General features: G+C 44.4%; 1 protein-coding gene across 1 annotated transcript in view; it reads left to right on the forward strand.

Annotated features, from left to right (window-relative positions):
- The first annotated feature begins 4,818 nt into the window (after positions 1-4,818).
- The window catches only part of MTUS1 (microtubule associated scaffold protein 1), a 128,539-nt gene continuing 112,251 nt past the window's right edge, over positions 4,819-21,106 (forward strand). The window contains exon 1 of the mRNA XM_024562616.4: positions 4,819-5,073. The gene's annotated coding sequence lies outside the window, so the exon portion shown is untranslated. The remainder of the gene's footprint in view (positions 5,074-21,106) is intronic.

Raw genomic sequence — 21,106 nt, forward strand, 5'->3', positions numbered from 1 at the left:
GCTGAAGACGTCTACACAAGGACATCGCTCCTCTGATAGTTGCCCTTCCGGAACATTGACAGGAGAGTCTGCTTGAGTCTCCAAGTCCACTGGAGAGAAGAATGGATGATTAGGAACCTGAGAGTTATTTGTAAATAATTCAGGACCACTGACTTCTCTTAGGCTGTTTCTTGCTGTGCCCTCATTGCTACAGCTAGTCAGTTTGTGTATTTGGCCATGCTTGGTCTCACCATCTTGGAGTACAAGAATGAAAAGCCATGTGGAGCCCTGGTCAGGGTGGCTCAGTTGGTTGGGCATTGTCCTGCAAACCAAAAGGTCGAGGGTTCGATTCCTACTCAGAGCACACGCCTGGGTTGCGGGCTCTGTGCTCTGCCCGCATGGGGCACCTGCAGATGACAGAAGGCAACCATTGACGTTTCTCCCTCATATTGATGTCCCTCTCCCTCTGTGTCTCCCTCCCTTCCCCCTCTCTAAAATGAAATAAAAAATTTAAAAAGTTATTTGAAAAATAAAAGTCACGTGGGTATTTGTAATATACATTTCCTCTCAACAGAAATAGGGAAAATGTCATCAGCAGTGTCCCGCAATTCCAGCACTCTGGGTCTTTGCCACTTCTAACAATTCTTCCGCACCTGTCAAGTGGGCAGGTGACTAGAAAATTTTGGGAATGTTGTATAAAGCAACTGTGTCTATTTCTGAGTTGAGGGATTTGTGAACATGTTAGAATTTTACCATGAGCAAACTTGACTTTCAAAAGCATAGGAGATACTATCCATACACACCTCTATTTAGGGTCAACCCTTGTTTCCAATATATCGTTATAAGGCTTACGTGGGTGAATACCTTCAGCAAGTTGAGTTTTATAGTAATACTTTCGATTTCTATTTTAAGCCACTAGGAAAAGTAATCATATAAAGTTTCTTACATATTATATTGATTTCCATTCCATCGTCTAGAAGTGAAATATGAGTGAAAAAATTTCTCTCTGAATTCAGTGCTACGAAAAGCACTGCTTCCGTTGAAGAACTATCAGCCCCTTTGAAATGACAGCTATGTAACTGGTTGTGGCCTTTGCCTCCCAGAAAGCTCAGTGGTCTAATTTGTGACTCAGTGGTATGTTTACTTTTACCTGTTTGTTTTTCCTTGGATCCTAATGCTTCCAAATATTTATTTTTTAAATATACTGTGCCTGTCTTTTAGAGTTGTTCAAATCCCTCCTTCCATGAAGTGGTGGTATAAGTAAATATAAATAAGCCCTGGCTGGTGTGGCTCAACGGATTGAGCACCGGACTGTGAAGCAAAGGATCATCAGTTCAATTCCCAGTCAGGGCACATGCCTGGGTTGTGGGCCAGGTCCCCAGTACGTGACGCATGAGAGGCAACCATACGTTAAAGTTTCTCTCCCATTCTTTCTCCCTCCCTTCCCCTCTCTAAAAATAAATAAATAAATCTTTTACAAAATAAGTAAATATAAATAAGTAACAAATTTTTAAAAAAGGGGATCAAGTTTGGGAATAAAGTAAAATGACTCCATGGAATTCCAATGGAATTACTTCCTCTCTACTTAAATCAATGTACCAAAGTTTCCTCCTTTGGGAATTAAACTGGAATTTTCCTTTCATTTTTCATTGAATGTGACTTTGGGAAAATTTGCTGGAAGCTCTACCCCAGGGAGATGTCAATGTTAATAAAATTATAAAGAATTTGTTAACTCATCATTTGCACCCAAATCACGGCATGTTAGAGTTTCATGTACCAAAGTCTCCCTTTTTTGATAACCTAGAGGAGAAAACATTTGAAAGCATTTTGCTCCCCACCCCCCATTGATGCCTGAGAAATTCGATCATTTATTTTATCTGTAAGTGAAATTAGTAGGGAGAGAATCTTAGTGTTTTCTGATGGCAAAACTTCAAATGCTGAAATAAACTTAAATGTTGGAATGGGTACTATTATTCACATGGTTCAAAATTTTAAAAATACAAAATTACATTTAATAAAATGTTTCTCTTCAAACCCTGTCCTCCAGCTGGCCAGCTTCCTTCTCAAAACACAACCAATTTTATCAGTTTCTGGTATCTCTTTTCAGAGATATTTTACACTCATATAAACAAACATATGTAATATATGCATACATACCAATGTATATAACTTCTCCCTTTTTAATGAAGTGTAGCATACTTGTTTTGCATTTTAAAAAGCTGTGCACATATGGTGATCATTTCATAAAAGTACAAAGAGCTTTCTCATTTTTTAAAAAGACTTTATAAGATGTAATTTTATGGCTGGTTTGTAATTTACCAGTCCTTTATTGATGAACATTGATATCTTTTTCAATCTTTTCTTATTATAAATGAAGCTGGAGTGGACAAGCTTATATATACCTGTCATTTCTCATTTGTGTTGTAAGATAAATTCTTACATGCAGACTTAGTGGCTCAAAAGCTATGTGCCTTTATAATTTTGTTAGGAGTTGTGAATTGCCCTTGATGGAGGTCATTTTAATTTACATGCACATCTGCTTTGTAACTGCCCACTTCTCATACGTTTGCCAACAGACAGTGGTTATCAAACTTTCTAATTTCTGCCAATTTAAGTGAAAAAGTAGTTACTCAGTGTAGTTTTGATCCGTGTTTTTCTAATGGACAAAATAAGTTAGGCTCACTTTTTTTTTTTTTTTTTTTTTTAGGACAAAAGGCTACAAAGTTATGGGGAGTTATTATCTGACCCTTAATATTGTTTATAAAGTCAGGAGCAGGTCAGCATTCAAGTTCAGAGATCAAGAACATGGCAACCTGCCCAGAATCGAGATAGAAAGAAAAGTCAGCAGGCCCATTTCAAGCATGTCTCCCTCCACAGAGTTCCCTGATGGTGTCCCTGGAAGGTAACTTCTGTTTTTATGTGGATGCAATTAGAAGCTAAGTTTCAGATTCTCTAACAGCTACAAAAGTTGCTTCTGATTACTTACAGACAAGGTTTTTTGTTTGTTTGTTTTTTCTTCTTTTAATCTGTCCCATGGAAAAATGAAGTAAAGCAGGTCCTATATAGATATAACTAAGCCACACACTGGAACTGTGTGTGTGTGTGTTTGTGGCTGCAGTGGCGGGGGTGGGGGGTTGGGGACGGTGCGTTGGACTAATAATCTGGGTCACCTGAGGGTTATAAAGATTAAATGGTATGTTTAACATCAGGAGTATTCTGTTTAGGGAGGAGGCGTGTTGCTCATTAGCATAATTGCCTGATGACTTAGAGAGACAATGTCAGTGGTTTGGTTTGGTTTTGCTTTGGGTGCTTTTGGCGTAAGGAAGAATCCTTCAATGGTGTTTAATGCTGCCTCTCTAAACGTGATCACATGCCTTTTCCTAAAGTCATACAGATGTTAGTTACATGCCTGTCTTTACAACAGGAACTTCAAAAGCACGCGAGAGCGGTCATCACGGACGGAAACTGACGGAGAAGAGTGGGAGTGAGGCCTGTTGAGTTCGCACTTGCCTTACCCTAGCTGTGTGACCTGGAGCAAGTCACGTGACCTTTCTGAGCTCCCACGTCTTCAGCTGGAAAATGGCAACAACAATCTGACCACACACCCCAGTGCCTTCTTAAGGGAATAATGCAACACTGCGCGAGTGAAAAGGCTTTCTAACTGTAAATGCCAACACGTATGTTAGTTGACCTACTATCGATAGTACAGAAACTTTGCCAAATACAATATCCTCAGAAAAAGCTGACTTCTCTTAGAAAGCTTTTAGCCCATCCAAACCAGATAATTAAAACACACACACACACACACACACAAAATGGATTTAGGTTGTCTGACATTTAACGATCAGTAACACCTCTCAAACGTGGCACAGCATCGTAGAAAATCTTTGTGTTAAAAATATGCCTATCGAAGAAAATATTTTATGGACCTAATAGACAGCTGGGAATGAAATTTGTTCGGTTTAGCGAAGGATAAAGACTTAACTTGTGTTTATTGAAAAGTAGGTCACGCCTCGTTTCCTGGGTGTTCTAGTGTCCTCAGCACTTTTTATTCGAGGATCTAGCAGCTCTGGAGTTCATTTCTTTTACCTTCAGCAGATATTTGCTAGTAAACCTCTTGGAAGTGAAGATAATGAAGATAATTCTACGGACTGGGAGTCGGACACTTAAGAAAGAGTCCCCGCCGGTCCCTTACAAACCTCTGCCCCGATAAGTCTGCACCATTCCCAAGCCCTGCCACACCCAGGGCGCGTCCTCCCTGCCAGGCCCCACGGCTGGCGGCGGGTCGGAGAGCTCGCCCCGCGAATGCAGGTGCTGCAGGGCAGTGGCAGGCAGATCCTCTCCTCCGCCCGGCCTGGGGCTCCCAGCGCTGGGAGCGGCAGAGTTCTGCTTCGCGACAGAGACCTCTGCGGTCTGGAACCTGAGGTTCAGCCAGGTGCGCAGGCAGCAGCCTGGGGCGCCGGTCGCGCGTGGCAACAGGTGCATCGCGGTGCAGGGCGGAAGCCGGGGCCTGGAGCGCGTCGGCTTTTAGCCGGAGAGCGCGCGGGGCTCCGGGACTGGGATCCGGTAGAGTGAGAGCGGGGAGCCCGCCGGCGAGTGGATAGCGGCGAGAGCCCGGGAGCCGGTGCCGAGGTACCGCCTCGCGCATCTTCCAAGTTTTTCCGGGGCGCAGCGCACTTGGACGCCACCTGGCCTTGGTCTCCAGCTGCGGGAGCTCAGGCCCGGCCGTCTGGAGGGGACCGCAGCAGGAGAGGGGGCAGAGGCGGCCGAGCTTTTCTATTTACAAGTTTCCCGAACTCCCCGCCCTCGCTCCGCCCCGCGGCGGCCCGGCAGGCGCGGGGGCGGGGAGGCCGGGGTGTCTCGGACTCCGGGATCCCTCCCTGCTGCAGCCACCGCCTTCTTGCGGTTGGGGGTGGGGACGGCCCGTGTGTCCCCAGGTGCAGACGCTGCCCCGCGGGCACCACTGCACCGCAGGCCGCCGGGGTGGAGCGCCTCCGCTGAGGGTTCCAGAGCGCTCTCGGGCTCGGAATGCAGGTCTCCCTCCTGCTGCGTCTGGCTCCCGGGAGGGCTCGGCGTTGGCTCCGAGGCGCGGAGGTAAGTGCGGAGTTGAGTCGTTCGCAGCCACTCAGCCCGTCCGCGGTGGGGATCGCAGGCGCGGGTGGGAGAGGACGTGGTGAACGCGCCTGTCCCAAGGTGGCAGGACTGGCCTTGGGGTGAGGGGGCGGGTATTCGAGGGGCTTGCGTGCCGGAGTTGGGGGAGAAGGGTGGCGGGACAGCCCTGGCAGAGCGGAGGCTGCAGGCGGCAGGTCTCACGTGGGCACAGCGCAGCTCACGCGGAAGGGACGGATGCGGACTTCATAGCTGTCACCTTGAAAGTGACCGAAGGGGTTTACTGTGGACTCAGTGGAGCAGACTGACAAGCAAGTACCCTCAGTGGGAAGCCGTCCACCAGACCCCGGAGCCTCCAGGCGCAGCGGACCCAGCCCTCCCGCTGGGCGGTTTACTTGGGTGATTCTCAGCATAAGTAATCAGGGCAGAAAATGGCTTTAATGGGGTGGCTGCAGTTCCCAGGGCCTCTCGTCCCAGGCCTTACCGCCTCCTGCGGCTCCCTGGTGCTGCTCCAGCTCTCCGGAAAAATCCACCCCTACGGTCACCTGGCTGGACTACTCTGTAATAATTAGTGGGTTTCTGTGTTCACGTGCCTTAAACGGATCTTTTTGTTTTCTTCTCAAGACGTCCTCTTTTCTGTTATTTGTTGATTTTTACTCGGATTAATTTATTTTGGAGCGAAAACGGAGAGATTAATTCTCCATTTAGCCTGCATGCAGTTTCACGTACTCTATTGACACTGTTCCAGTAGTCGGTGAACTAATAAAGGAAATCCAGCGTGTGCTGTTTTATTTGAATAAAATCAAAGTCTTAGGCAAAACGGGGACGGGGATGAAAGCGTTCGTATTTTGCCAGGTGATGGGGATTCAACCTTCATGGGTCCAAATCCTCAGGCCTGGGCTGGAGGGTGGGCTGGGAGGTATCAGTGTCCCTCCTTACCTCCCCTCTACGGTGGGGGGCTGGGGAAGGGGAAGTGAAACTCACCGCTTCCTGGGAACCTAGGCCTTCCTTAAGGAGCTTAGATACAGAACAGATAACAGGGTTTGGTTGACACTAAAAAGATTTGCATAGTTGGAATTGCAATTTCGGTAGACAAACTTTTTTTCAGGGATAATTAGGACAGGAAATGATGGGCAATTTAAATGGAAACAATGATGCCCTATTCGTATATTGCTTTACAATGTATAATGTGCTTTCATCATTTTTCTTAAGTACAATAATCCATAAGGAAAGTTTAACAAAAAGATCTGTTTTTTTACAATGATGTCGCTTATACATATATACTGTTGTGTGATAATTCTTTTTTTTTTTTACTGCTTAACACATCATGAAAAGTTCCCATGTTGTTATAGTTCTTCAAGAATCTCGTTTTAGTAGCTACATAATATCATCTAGATGTAACAATTTATTTAACCATTTTCTTAGAGCTGAACTTGTAACTTATTTCCTATATTTATTATTAAATATATACAGATGCAATACATATTCTTTATAAAACTTCCCAGAGCATAGGTCCTTGGATGGAGTCCTCCAAATACAGTTGATGGTTCAAAGATCTCTTGATATGGATTGACCATTTGTTTTCCAAAACATGTCACTCCAAAGTGTGTTTCTACGGGCTCTCCGTGAGTACCTGTGTTACTACATTCTTGTTAGTACGGGGAAGCATCCTCAAAAGTTAAAATAATTCTTGCCAGCTTTGTAGGTGAACAGTGCTATCCCAACATTTAAATTTCCGTTTGTTTGATTACAAATAATGTTGAACACCCCAAAATGTAGTTATTTTCCATTTTTCTTCCCTTTTAATTGAATGGAGTGCCAAATTTTTCTCTTGGGATATTCATATTTTTCTGTCAATGTATAAGAACCTTTTATGGATTGATAATAAACTTTTGCCTTTCAGGTTGCAGATATTTTTCCCATCTTTGTCTTTGTTTTGTAAAGACAGCACATATTTGTAGTGGTTTGGGCTTATAAAAGTACTTATACTTTAATGTAGCCAACCTTGTTGACGTGCTCAAAAACAATTTTAACACTCCCGACTCATAGCTTAAGGACTGTGTATGACAGTGGCAGAAGATGACTTTCAAAAGGATTCCCCCTCAGAAAACAGCTCTGGCGTAGGTGCTTTTCAAATCCATGGTAAGAGCCGGCAGGCCCTGGAGTGCTGGCTGTTGCGAAGCAGACCGTGCGTGTTGATGAGAAATAGTTGTGCACGGTACACCATGAGGAACAACCTTCTTCCAAATAACAACAGGAAGTTTAAATTCCAGCGAATGAACGTCTCTCAGACCTGTTGTCCTGTGAGTGTGCAAATGAGGCTCACAATCCATTTACCGTCAGTAGTTCATCTGTAATGGCATCATTTTGCCAGAATTCTTTTTCTACTCGTTATCGTAGTTTATCTTGATTTGTTGACCTGAGTCTTTCCTGATGTCTAGTCAGCCGTCTATGTAGTTTATAAGTTTTCGATTAAACTCTTTATTTGAGGAGGGGGGAAGTCTTCTCGATTTCCCAAACTGGAGTTTTCACTCCACACCGTGGAGGCTGAAGGCCACCCCGAGGCCCCTGCAGGCCCCCGTGAGGGTGCCGTGGGTCAGAGTCAGAGGCCTTCTGTCCACTCTCCATCTTTCAGAACCTAATAAGAGGCCCGGGGCCAAACATGGGCCGGGAGCATGAAGGCAGGGTATGGTGTGTGTGTTTGGGGACTCTCAGAATGCGGCCCGGACCCTCTCGGGGCAGTGCAGGTGACTGCCCCCGCTTCTTCCGCAGGTGCTCGGGCAGTGGTGGCTTGAGGCCTTCAAAGAAAAAAGAGGGATTAGATGATACAATATGACCTCAACCAGCCTGAACCTCGGTTCAGAAAAGCCGGCTTTGATCAGGGTTCTTTTTCCTTGGCTTAGGGCAGTCTGCTATAACCAGGAATGGAGTTTGACCGTCAGCTACCACTACTAAAATTTTATTTCTAAACCAACTCTTATAAAACCTTGCCCTGATGATAGTTATTTTTTTTTTAAATGACCTCGATAGTCTTTGAAATCGGCAGTTATTACTTTTATGTGGGCAGTTATCCATGCTACTCGTGTATGGCATTTTCTTACTTGGCTCAAGATAAAAACGATTTTTCCATTTTGGGGATGACAGAGTTGTGGGCCAGCCCTTACTGTGTAGATAGAGACAGTAAAACTTCACTTTCAGACGCTGGAACCTAATTTGCTGTTTGCGATTGCCCCGCAGCCTGACTTTTATACAGTGAAGGGAGAAATGGTTTGTGTAACACTTTCAGAGTGTGAACAAAGTTCACAGTCTAGAGGTGTTTTACTTAAGTAAATAGCCCGAAGCACTTACGAGTACACATCTGCATATAAATTTTGATTCCAAAATCTTACTTTTGTTCTTCAAAGCTAGTAGATTTTCCTTGGCCTTCAGTTTAAACCCCATATTGGAAAGAGAGAAAGATGAATTTACTTACAGAGAAATTGTTTTTAAGTCTTGCTAATAGACCCAGATCTAAATTAATGCGTGTTCTTGTATGCCCATTACTTCCCTAGAGGTGTTATTTCATTTTGAAGTTGTAAAGCTAAAAGAGAGTGTTCGAGTCTCGTACAGTTTCTCTTGAGGAAGGTGGACTTTGACAGTAGGGTTGAAGAGATTCCCTTGGAGCGGTGCAAGAGGATGACGAGCGAGTGCAGGTTATAAGTTTCTCAGACCAGCTGGAAAGGGTAAAGGGGTCACAAGGAAAGGACTCCCGGGTAGTGTGATTTTGTCTGTGCTGAGCGGGAGGGCAGCCCGGCCAGTCTCCCGGGGCAAGGTGAAGGCAGAGGAAAACAGATGGAACAGGGAAGGAGGCCGTCTTCTCGCGAAGGGGCTCGGAGGGTGCCATGGGAAGTGGGCTTAAGGCCATTAAATTACCTTATTCTTTCAAGTACTTTTAAATATTTGTACCTGTCTGTTTATATTTAAGCTCCATGCAAAGACAGGTAAATTAGTGTTAAGGTTTGAGGGCCGATCCATCACAACTACCCTCCCCGATCCTCTCCAATTCACTAAAACATTTTAGGACATTTTGTGTCCTAAATTGTCATTGAGAAAAAGAATCCCCCCTGGGAGAGAGTCACACTTAATCAGAAAAGCAGGAAGGAGAGGTGCAAAAATACATTCTTGGGTAAGTAAACATATAGCTTAAATAATATGTCTGACAGTGTTCACTGAGTCTCGACTGTCGGGTTCGCTTGCTTCCATACTTTTCCTGGACTGGAAACTTGGTAATATTTAACTCCGGCATTATTTACTTAACATACCGGTTCTGAAGGAAAGGTCAATACTCCTTCCCCTTATTTTAGATAAGCAGTGCTGTGTCTAGCAGTGGTGCAGTGACCCATGAGGAGTTCTCTCATGTTTGTCTCATAGATTGTTTTGATGACTTCAACAATGATACCAGGTTGAAACTGTGTGCCCCTTTAAAGCATAGGTCACTTGGTTAGCTTCTGGAACCAGAACAGAAGCCAGTGCAGATATAAGCAGTCCCAGAGATGACATCAGACGGGGCATGACCCCTTCTCCCAACCTCTGTGTCAAGTTGAGTGGTACTGACTAGAATAACTACTGGTTAAATCACTTTGTACTATAAAAAAAATCTGTATTTTATTACATATGAAGCCACTGCACCATAGTCATCTCATGTAGGCAAATTATAAAATTGAACCATATTTGCCCATTTCTACTAAGCTCACCGATAGACGGTAAAAGCAGAGAGGATTACGGAAGTCCTGCTTGCTGGGGAGAGAGTAGGAAAGATTGGAGAAATAGGAATGGGTTGCAAAAGGTAACTTTTTCTACTAAGAAAAATGTACTTGTTTCATTAGCTCCTTCATCTAGACCCTTTATGTAGAATCAAGTATGTACAGGGTGTAGTTAGGATTGTTTTCATCTTAAATGGTAAAAGAAGGCATGAGTAAAATCCTCGCTGTTAGAATCTTAAGTCTGATTTTCATGAGCCTCAGACCTTGTATTGAGCACTTTCTGTGGGCCGAACACTGCAAAGGAGAAAGGCTGAGATATGGAAAAATCTGGCCCTGGTTCTCGGGGGAGTCCGCCAGAAAGCCTCAACCACTGTGAAAAGTGCAAGGTTGGACCTTCTGGTGAGTGTTCAGGTTGCTAGGAATATTCTCCTAAATTGTTAACGTGCTGCATGCTGGGGGTTCTGCCAGCGACCTTGACCAATTTTCGGAAGCCTAAGCTGGTTTGACGGTGTTGGTCCCTTTTCTCTCTTCCTTCTCACCAGGAGTTGAGAGGTGAGATGCTCAGCACGGCAGTCTGTGGTTTCAGTACTTTCTCTGGATGATCTTTTTAGTGACCTTTCCCATTGCCTTTTTGTTACATCTTGTATGTTTCTTGAGGATAGGGTCTAAACCTTATCATGCTGAATACATTTGCACTTTCGGAATTCTTTGTCCCAGATGTAGCCTGGGATAAATTCTCGAGAGTTCTGATGGCATGGAGTTTGAAATTCTTCCTTCAGTTGGTCGGAGCTACTAGATGGACTTTTTAAGCCCTAGATACTAGTGTCCTTATTGCTGTCCTTGACTTTGTCCTCTTTGTCCTTCTTGTCCTCTCCTGATGCCCTGCCCCCTCATCCACTCTGATATACACAGCAAGCAGAGAGAGGAAGACAGCTCAGCCTGTGTAAGATGGTGCCGTCAGTGGTTAGGCTAGCGAGGGTGTAAGGTGCCTACTCCTTCTGTGCGATAATTCTGTTTTCAGTGAAGTACTGAGCACGCCCACATGCACATACTGGTACAGTATTAATTCTACTTGTGAGAATTCATGACCATCTCCATGGACGCAGACAGTCACACGTTGACAGCTGCTCATGAATGGAGACTGGGGCTGTTTCTTGTTTAGAGAAATATGTATTTACATTTTAAAGAGGAATTCTGATGAATTTTCAGTCTGGGGTTGTTCTTCCTCTTATTACATTAGTACGATTTGTGTTTCTCAGTAGTCTTGCATTTCTGGAAAACTTTTTGATGGTTCACTGGAATTGCTGGTTATTGAATTTGACTTAATACTCAAGTATGGACTTTTTTGTTTAATGCTTAAAAATTTCTGATGTTGCTTTATGGAGATGTTTATGACAACTATGCAGAAGGATTTAATTCATTTTTATTCTGAGACAAGAACAGTTAAGTCTAGACAATGAAAAAGGAATGGAGATAGGAAAAATCCTGCATTCTCCTTTTATAAAAAAATTCAATTTTATATTGTGGATGTGACTATTATAGTAGAAAATGTTGGTTATCTCTTGTTATGCTAAATTTTTAAAATCTATAACCTTAGAGGCACATAATCAAATGAAAATTATTTTCTACTTATATTGTATAAATAGAAGTGTACAGGGCACAGTATTGCTTTTTTCCTCTCCTTCCTCCTGTTTTGTTTTGAAACTAAAATTGGAATAATAACACAAATAGAGGCATGTCAGCATTTTGCTGGATTTTGCTCACCCTAGTGACCACTATGGAACCTTGGAGACATACTTGGTTATAGAACTGGAAAAATGTTCCTGGTATCCAGGAATGTCATGGAGTGTGCCCAGACTTCTCAGTTAGACCGGGCTGGGTTCCTGTATGAGATCTTCGATGTTACGCTGTGTGATTTTGGATAAGTAATATCATTACCTTTGCACCACTGGCCTCATCAGGACAGTAGGGATAATACCTGTTTCCTCGGATTATTCTACCACAGAGTCAGGCATGTAGAAGATCATGAGAAAATGCTCATAACCTTCCTTTGTTGCTTGTTTTAAACCTCTTCTGATTCATGGATAGGAAGGGTCTTTTAAATTCCTCCACTCACCTTTGGTGGAGGTGTTGCTGGTACCCGCATAGGAGCCTGGAATTTAATAACTTTCCCTCTTCCTTAAAAAGAGTTGGTATGTACCAGTAACAGTTGAGATTATTTATTCTTGGACTCCAGCTTTGCAACCCCTTGGTTTTCTCGAGGGTTTGAGTTTAGTGAGTTGCTGATATTTTGTTATAGTTGAGCTGCATTTTTTTAAAAAATCAAAGCAGATACTTTCATCTTTGCTGAAGTCTGTAAATTATGTTGCTGGTTTGCTATCAGCACATTCTAAAAGTGCTTAGAGTTGAGTCATCACTTTGAACCAATATAGCCCTTGTAGATTTTAAAAGATTTTAATATATACCCCCTGTTCTAATTTTCAACCCTGGCTTAGTCCAACATTTATATTTAAGAGTTTCAGTTGTAAAATGTTACTGTTCCATATATTTACATACTAAGGCAATTCTGAACTTTTATTTTTCAAGCAAAAAGTGAAATAATAGCTCCATATGGTTTTGGAAAGTACCTTGTCAATATGCCATTAAGGGCATTTTCATTCAGTTACCACATCAACTCTGTGAAGTGTGCAGGGCAGGTTGTGAGAGCCCGGTTTGATCCGAGAGCAAAGTGAGGACTGGCACTGTCTGGGGAGATGTCCGCATTACGATTAAGTTGTGGGCCTAGGGCAAGGCCCAGGTCTTCCTTCCCTCCTGGTCCATTCCCCACGCCCAGTGCGATGCTGTTACTTGATCGCTTTTACTTCCTTAAGAAGTAATAAATTGCTGTTGCTAGAATTTCCTTCACATTGGGCTGAGATGGGATCAAAGTCACGCACTGGTTTGGATATGTAACATTTCAGATGCCATAGCTTGGATTTATGGCTTGTTGTTTTTCCAGCACCTAACCACTGAACATAAAACAGAATGCTAAATCTTGTAAGCCATTAAAATACTAGCATAAATGCAAAAATTGGTCGCTACAGATCATTACAACGATACATTCCATTTCTGTGTGATTTTATAGTTTCAGACTTTTTTCAAGAGGAACCAAATACAATTTTATCGGAACAATCATTTGGATCTTTCAGTTGTACAATACATTGTAAAATGTACCCATTTTACAGTTAGCGATCCAAGATCATGTATGTGGAACAGGGACTAAGATTTGCTTTTCTGAAACACTTTTTAATAGACAATTTGAATCCTATTTTCCTTATTTTAAGCTGCAAGGAGGCAGGTAATTCTTGGGTGAGTGGAGCTAAGCCCAGGTAGAAATTTAACTAGGAGACGAGGCCCGGTGTCAGTCAGAACTGGGAAGAGAATGTGCCATAAAACTACAGTTGTCCCCTGGAGAGTCGTCGTGGTTTCCAGCCTGAAGGTCAACAGTTCTCTGTTACCAAAGTGACTTCTAAGGAATGCACAGTGTTAGGGCTTGAAAAATCCCTTTACGTAGGTTGGCTCGTCTTCTGGGCTGCTCCTGCAAGGTAGATGTGGACATACATTGACCTCCGTTAAGGAAGTCTTATTTGCCAGTGGAAAGACTAACAGAGGTAATCATTTTCAAGCAAAGGGTACAGGAAGTAGGTGGTTTTGAAGGTTGGGAGATACCGTGTGAGGTGCCAGCCAAGTTGCGCAACTGCACACACACACACACAACGTTTTTCGTTTGGCCTGGGAGTGATTCAGGTGGAAAATTATTTGAACAAATATGGCAACTGTCTGAAAGGTTCGAACAAGGAGCTGTTCATGGTCATTTAACCCTTCCAGGAAAAGATTTTAGTTTAGCTTTAAACTCTGCTCTGCACACCCAGGGCAACCCCCTCCCCCCGCCAAACCTGTGCTGCCTTTTGGGCAGTTTACCTAGCTCTATATAATTTAGAAACGAACAGAATGTAGAGTCTTTATGTCACTTTTTTTTTAAGCCCAACCGTGCAATCCTAGGCGGTGCCCTTTATGTGCTGCATGTAAGTGGTGGTCTGGTTTTAGTTCTGTGGGTTTATGGGCACAGTCCTTTCTGTATTGGCTCAGTACAATCCTGGGACTTAGTCTTATTGTGTTGACTCATACTTTTTACTGATCTTCATGAAAAAGCTTCCTTTTTGATGAAATTCTGAAACCTATCAACAACATGATGTAATATCCACCAGAAAAAGAATTTTTGTTCATCTCTCTATCGCAAGTACATAGAACAGTGTTTGATGTTCAGTTGCTCAGAAATATACATGGTGTTGAAGGAAGGCTGACTTAGAGAGTATTTTAGGTTCTCAGGTCTATTGGTTTGGGATCCTAGACACCTGGTATGCGGGGTCTGTGGCTCCGCTGGCCTGGAGGCTCATGGCCAGAAAGCAACTCCTTGCGGAAGGTGGAGGGGAATATATTCAGGAGGTAACAGCAGAACATAAAATTCTGCATAAATAGGGCATGTTTGATGTCCATGAGATCAGACACAAATGGTAGTTAGTAGGTGTAGTCAACATCCCAGGTGTTTAAATTGGGTACGAAGGAATTAGTTGGAAGGTGGATTACAGAACAGGAGCCAAGAAAACATCTGCACATTCCAGTGTGAATTAATGGATGCGTTCTGGAATATATACTGCTGTTTACTGAGCAAAGGTCTATGGAAAAATATTAGAGGTAAAATTAAGTACCATGAGATCATCTAGCTTACGTGTACAATTATGAGGGTTTTGATAGTTATCTATGTAGCCAACATTGTCTGTGTGTCTGTCTATCTGACTGTCTATCATGTCCATCACCCATAGAATTCCTTTGACCTTATGAATGTGTTGCTAAACGTTGGTCATAAGTAAAATGAGGATAATAATCTTGTTTCACATGGCTGTTGCCATCATAACAGTAGCAACTAACAACTCTGTGTGAGTTAGAAAGTTTCCAAAAATTTCTGTTAACTCTTAACATAACCCTCAGGAGATGCATTGTTATTGTTTTATCAGTGTTTACAGATGAGGAAGATGGGGCTGTGATTCTTTTTGGCTTGCCCCAGGTAGGTAGGCCGGTCACTGAGTACACAGGGAAGCCCGCCCTGAATAGACATGCCCTCCACGCTGCCAAAAGTTAGTTGATTTTATTCCTAACTAACTGGGGGAAGGAGTGGGGAAGGAGGGCCAAGGTGGCGCATTTGAACTGGGTTTCATGTGCATTGCTATTTATTAACTCTGTTTCTTGGACAAGGTGCCGACGCTCTGAAAATATCAAGTGTGACATCTGTAAAAGGAGAGGAGGCAGGGGAGGATGGCGATGGTCAGGGGATCTGTCAGCCCCCCGGGCTGTCGGCTGGGAGGATGGCCGTGAGGGCACTTCGTGGAGTTTGAAGTGCTGTGTGTGGACTTTGTCATCTCTATCCTCGGAAGAGGTAGCCACCCGCCACCCCCTGCTGGCCTCGCACACTTTGCTGACTGTGGCTGGACAAGTAGGAACTGACACCGTGTCCACGAGAGACAGTCCCCCCTTGCCCGTCCCTGATGCCCTGAATGTCGTGGACACAGCTCTCCGCTCGCAGCCGTCTGGCCCTCAAAAGCCTCAGACATTGTCCAGCTGTTAGAGCAGCCTCACGCTGCAATACCTGTCAGCTCTATTAGGAAAGAGTTGGGTTTTTTTTTGAAATTCTATTTTGATTTTTCTCTCTGAAGTCTGTGTGAAACAGTGTCAGTTGGTGGGAGGGGCGAGCTCCTAAATAATCCAGGGAACCCGGTGATGGGCCCTGACCTGAACCCAGTTGTTGGGTGCTAACCGTCTGCTGAAGATGAGCACCTCCCCCCCTCGGTGCGTGTAAGGGCCGGTTCCCAAACGCACCGCCTAACTAGGGAGTTAAGCTTGGCCACTTCAGACCTCCAGTCCCGGGCTGCTCCCTCCTGGGGTTGCCTCCTCCCTCCGGGCACACCCACGTGGGTGGGGGGACGCTGCCTGGGTCCTGAGCCACGCGTGAGGGCACCGTCCTGTCTGACAGCCGTGGAGGCTGCCGTCCAGGTGCTGCCTCACTGGAGTCCTGGCTTCTGCTGAGGCTTCCCCTCTGCTTGGGCTTTAGGTGGCCCTGTCCATGTGTGTGCTGGTTGCTGTGGCCTCTGTTGGGGCTTCCAGGGGAGGGGGCAGCACACAGGGACTCTCCCTTGACCTGTCGCAGGCCTTTCCCGAGTCGTCGGACCTCCCAGCACTTGTGTTACCTGTTTCCTTCTCCCTGGTCCTCGGCTTCGGTCTTCCTGGAGCGGCCGGACACTGCCCTTCTGTGGCATCCGGCAGCCTCCCTTCTTCCTGTCCTCTGGCTGCCCTTCCCACCTGGCCCCAAGCTCCCGAATGGGGACCTGTGACAAAGTGTTGACCGTGACACAGCGAAGTGGAAAATATGTATAAGGTGTTCAAATTTTCACCAAGCTAAATTTCTACAATCTCAGCTAAAAGAACCTTCTTTATTCTGCAGGACGCACCCCTTCATTTTTGTGTTTAAAAAAAATGTTCTTTTATGACGTGTTGGTAGTAGTAAAGATGTCCTTTTCTAATTGTTGGTAGTAGTAAAAAGTTCTTTTGTCTGGCGTGGTTTTAGTGGCAGAATTAAAAGCTGGCTTTCCTGTGTTGTGTCTCCAGGTTTTAGGAGGGGAAATTTTCCTAGTCCATAAAATCTGAGAGGCTGGGAAGCACTCATCTGCCTGTTTCGTGCACCTCCTCTTCTTCAGGGAGCTGCAATGAAGCGTCCCCTCTGTGGAGCCTGCCCTCCGCATTCCCCTAGGCTCTGGTCACTTCTACTTTCGCAGTTTTCGTAATTATTTCGTGCACTGTCTTGTCTTCTCAATTGCACTGAAGGCTCTTTGAAGGCGGCTTGCAGACAGGGACTCTCTTTTGCCCCCAGCAGAGCAGCTGGCATGTGGTAGGCCATTAGTGAGTGTTTGTTGAATGAATGTACGCTTTTGTAGCACGAGGTCACTTCACCAGCAGGGAGTTGGCAGGGTGGCGCACAAATAACCTACCCGCCCCCCCCACTCTGCAGCCAGTCAGTTTCTGTGGGACTAGTGCCATTGTATGGGTGCCTGCTTTTGCAGCTAATCGGAGGCGGCAAGTATAGTAAAAATCACAGAAGGATTCTTTCTTTCTTCTTCTTTTTTTCTTTCTTTCTTTTTTTTTTTTTTTTGAAAGTTTTTGGTGTAAAGAGAACAGTTGTGAGGAAATTGGAAAGGTTTGTGTTGCTAACTAGAATGTCTTGTGTTTACTTAATGGTGGGGAACAGAATTATTCTCGACTTGGAATGTGGATGAATACAACCACACTGCCATCCTGCTTTTACAGCTGAACGAGGAAGTTAGCATCCAAGAAGAGACATGCTATTTCATTTAACTTCTGATTCAAATACTTTATAAGGGATTGGAATCATTTGGAGAAAGGCGTGAGTGGATTCTGGAACTATTCACTTTAAAAAGCTGGGCTCTTGAATGCCATGAAGATTTATAGAGTGAGGATGGTAGAGCGTTTCCCTCCCATTTTTAGTGCAAATCTTCACTGCGTCCATCTCTGCCTTTGAACCCAGAGCCAGCCTGGCGGCCGTTGGGGCCCACGGGCCTGTGGGAGGGGGAGCGGTGGTCCTGGCCCCTGTTGGGCTGCGATGCGTTGGCCACAGCTGAGCTGCAGGTTGCTGTGGAGGACGGAGTCAGCGTGTTACTGAGCTGTTTCTGTCGAGAAGTTATTGCTGAGGGTAGCTGTTTAGAGAGGTTTCTGTCTTGACTGACTTTCATGTTGCAATGACTTTAAATGCTGTCACAGGCTGTTGTGCGATCGGGAGCCAGATCTGGATCACTTTTATGGAGCTTGAGACTCTGCAGGAAACTTGTTAGCAGTAGAAATATAACGCTGAACGAAGCTGCGTTTATGAATTTCCACATTCTTCTGTAGCTCAATATGCATATTTAATGCCTTTTTCTCTTTAAAAAAAATTCTGCCATCTCTATCTCTCCCTCTGAGTCCATCGAGGACAGACTCTAAGATCCTATAGGGAGAAATCCCATCAGAGAAATACAAAGAGCCGATTGTGGAGCAGTGAGATTTTGTTCTGCCTGTGAGGGTAATGGAGGGGACTCGGCTGAGTTTCTTGCTTCCTGGGGTCCATGTTGTGCTATTTTGTCCTCCTGGCACGCTCCTGCCCATGCATCGCCATCCTGGAACTCCAGAGTGGATGGACAGGAAGGTGCCTCTGGACAGGTGGGGGTGACCCACTCACCTCCGGGGCCAGAGACTCCTGATAAACAGCTGCTCACGGCCACGCCAGGACCAGAGAGTGAATCTTCGTTATTCCTTGGACCTGCTGCTCTGAGTCAGGCCAGCCTGTCTTCTCAACTACTGGAGCCACTGTGTTATCCTTAAAGTTTTCATGAGGTCTTCATGTAGTGTCAACAGTAAGGATCTGGAGACCAAGTATTTTTGATACGGTAACCTTGTGTGTTCAGAAAAGACGTGCGAAACTCAAGTCGGGGATGAAGGAAAGAGATCAATTTTGGTGTGCCATGAAGCCCTTGGAGGAAAGGTCCGAGATGAAATATGTAAATACATTTTCCCTCTACTTTTTAAGTGTGCTCTCCCATGAAATTTCAGTTGTCAAAATAGTGAAACCTAGTTGGAGGTTTTTAAGCTTCATTTCAGTAGAGAGATGGAAAAACCAACCTCACATTTATGGTGAAGTTCATGTTGCTATAGTTGTCTTTATAGAGGTGCAGCAGTGGTTGGTGTGGAGTTTTAAAATCAGACGTATTTAGTGTTCCTGGTAGGCCTGTTCCAATTACAGATGTTACAGTATATGGTTATATTTTTAAATAGCACAAGGGGTAGTTAACTTACCACCCTGTCTGGGTATGCTCTTCTCTTTTTGAAAGGTGACTAAAATTTTTTTCAATATTTTTATCAATAGCAACCTCTTTCCAACACTGTTACACAAATCTTAAATCTTAATGTTGCTGCCAGAAATGATATTTCAGGGAAAAAAAATGTCATTACTGAGTTGTTTCAAATTTTCCGGCACACGGATTAAAAGTATCATAAGATTAGGAAATCTTTCATTTTTTTTTTTTTTTTTTACGCCGATGAAATATAGGCATTCTAGGGACTGGCGCATTTGGAATGGGAGGTCCAGACAGAGGAGGGGGGTGGGGCAGTAGGGCTGTGAAGGTCATGACCCTGCCCTCCTTGGAGGGCATTCTGCTTAGCAGGCTCAGGGGCTTCTTGCTGCGTTTTCAGAGGAGAGGTGCTAATCCTACTGGGACTTGCCTGGCTTCTGAAGGGTTTCTCTCTAAAGATTGCCTCAGGAGTATCTAAGGCCAAGTTAGAAATCAGAGAGAGGCCATAGGCCTAAAAATAGCCACAGCCTAGGAGCAGGGCCTGAATGGCGGAGCCTCTGCTGTCTTCTGGCGTTGGTAAGAGGTCCTGTGGTGGGGGGGCTGCCTGTAGGCAGGTGTCAGAAGTGGAGGGTGCAGTGAGTGTTTTCTTCCCGGCTTGTGTGGGGGGAAGTACAAGTGTCAGTGATTGACTCACCTTAGCAACTTTTACTGAGTAAATATTGGAGGTGATTTTTTTTTTTTTTAATGAGGCTGGGTGTGGTGGGATATATTTCTAGATGATTCTAGTTTGCAAGAAAATATTTTGTATTTAATGTCAGTCACAGTATGTTTGAGGAATGGAAACAGTAGCATGCCTTGTTTCCTATACTGCCTGGGAACACAAAGTGAAGCATTGTGTGAAGACTTGCAGGCAACAGGTCACTTGAACAAAGACCTATACATTTAAAAAGAAAATTTGGGGGAGCATTATGTAACACGCTTACTAATAACTCTTTGGATACATTGGCGCACATTTTATGTTGAAGTCATATGGACTAGAATAAACTTCAGTGTGAAATAAAGATACAACATACTCTTTCAGAGTGGTAGCTGTTTTCTGATTGGGTATAACATATTCAAAACTTAATATTTATTTTAGAGACTTTTTTTTTCTATTTAAGATGCAGTCAGATCACTTTAGAAATGTAAACAGTCAGTGGCCAAAGGCCAAGAGCCTCCTTTTTTGTCCCAGACCTTCAGGGTAGTTGTAGGTCTGCTTAGATAAGAGGGGGAGTGTTTTGTGGGAACACTCGCTGAGTTTAGGAATGGGTGGTCTCTGATTTTCCGTGATTCTTCCACTGCTTCTCAGAGTTGACTATGAAGTATAAGCAACATTAATCATCTGATTTGGGGGTGGCAGCGAGGACTCCCTTGCCTTTGAAGATATTTCTTGTCCTCTTTAGCACAACGGCTAATCTGTTGCCAATTGTTCCAGGTCAGGGGTTTATTTTTTATGTTACGTGTGATGAGAGACATCGAAGATTTTGAGAGGGCATTTGCATGCGCTGAGTTACAATGCAGAAGGATCATTCTGGTTGCAGTTTGGAGAATCATTGTAAGGAGGCAAGAGGCTAAGATTTGCTCAATGGTGGCTTGGATATGAAGTAACAGTGAAGGTGAAAAACGGTTGTGTTTGGGGTATATTTTAAAGTAGTGCCTGTTGGAGGAGTCACTTTGGAGTGAGGGAAAGGGGAATCAAGGCTGACTCCTAGGGTATTTGCATGATCAACTTGGGTGCATGGTGGTGTCTTTCACTGAGAATAAGGAACACTGGGGAAAGAAGGAGGCTGGTGGGCGTCTGCAGGCCTGGAGTTCTCTTTTAGACAGTGAAGTTAGAGATGCCGGATAGATAGGCAACTGAAGATGTCGAACTGGCAGTTGGGTATTCCAGTCTGGAGCTTCAGGGAAGAATCAGGGGTTATCAAACAGAATGCACTTAGAACAAGATGTGAGTGTAAGAGAAGAAGGGGTTAAGGGGCTCAGCCCTGCCTCACTCCCAACATTTAAGAGGCTGGTTGGACAAGAATCCAGCAAAGGCGTTTGCCAAGGAGCAGCCTGTGAGTTTAGGAGGGTGAAGATAGAATAGTGCCGCAGTCTTGTGATAAAGCGTTAGTGGTGAGGGGCTGCTTCTATGGACGAGCGAAGAAACTGGTTTCTTCAGGTGGAATCTTCTCCAGGTGAAGACGCTGCGATGATTATTGAAATGACAACAAAGGATTTAGAATATGACATACACTGAGTTGCTAAAGCAGGGGCAGGGTTTGAGAGGACTGGCTCAAACTTTGAAAAAAGTTCTGCTGTGGCTAA

This window comes from Desmodus rotundus, chromosome 13, assembly GCF_022682495.2.
Source record: "Desmodus rotundus isolate HL8 chromosome 13, HLdesRot8A.1, whole genome shotgun sequence".
NCBI classification, from domain to species: Eukaryota; Metazoa; Chordata; class Mammalia; order Chiroptera; family Phyllostomidae; genus Desmodus; species Desmodus rotundus.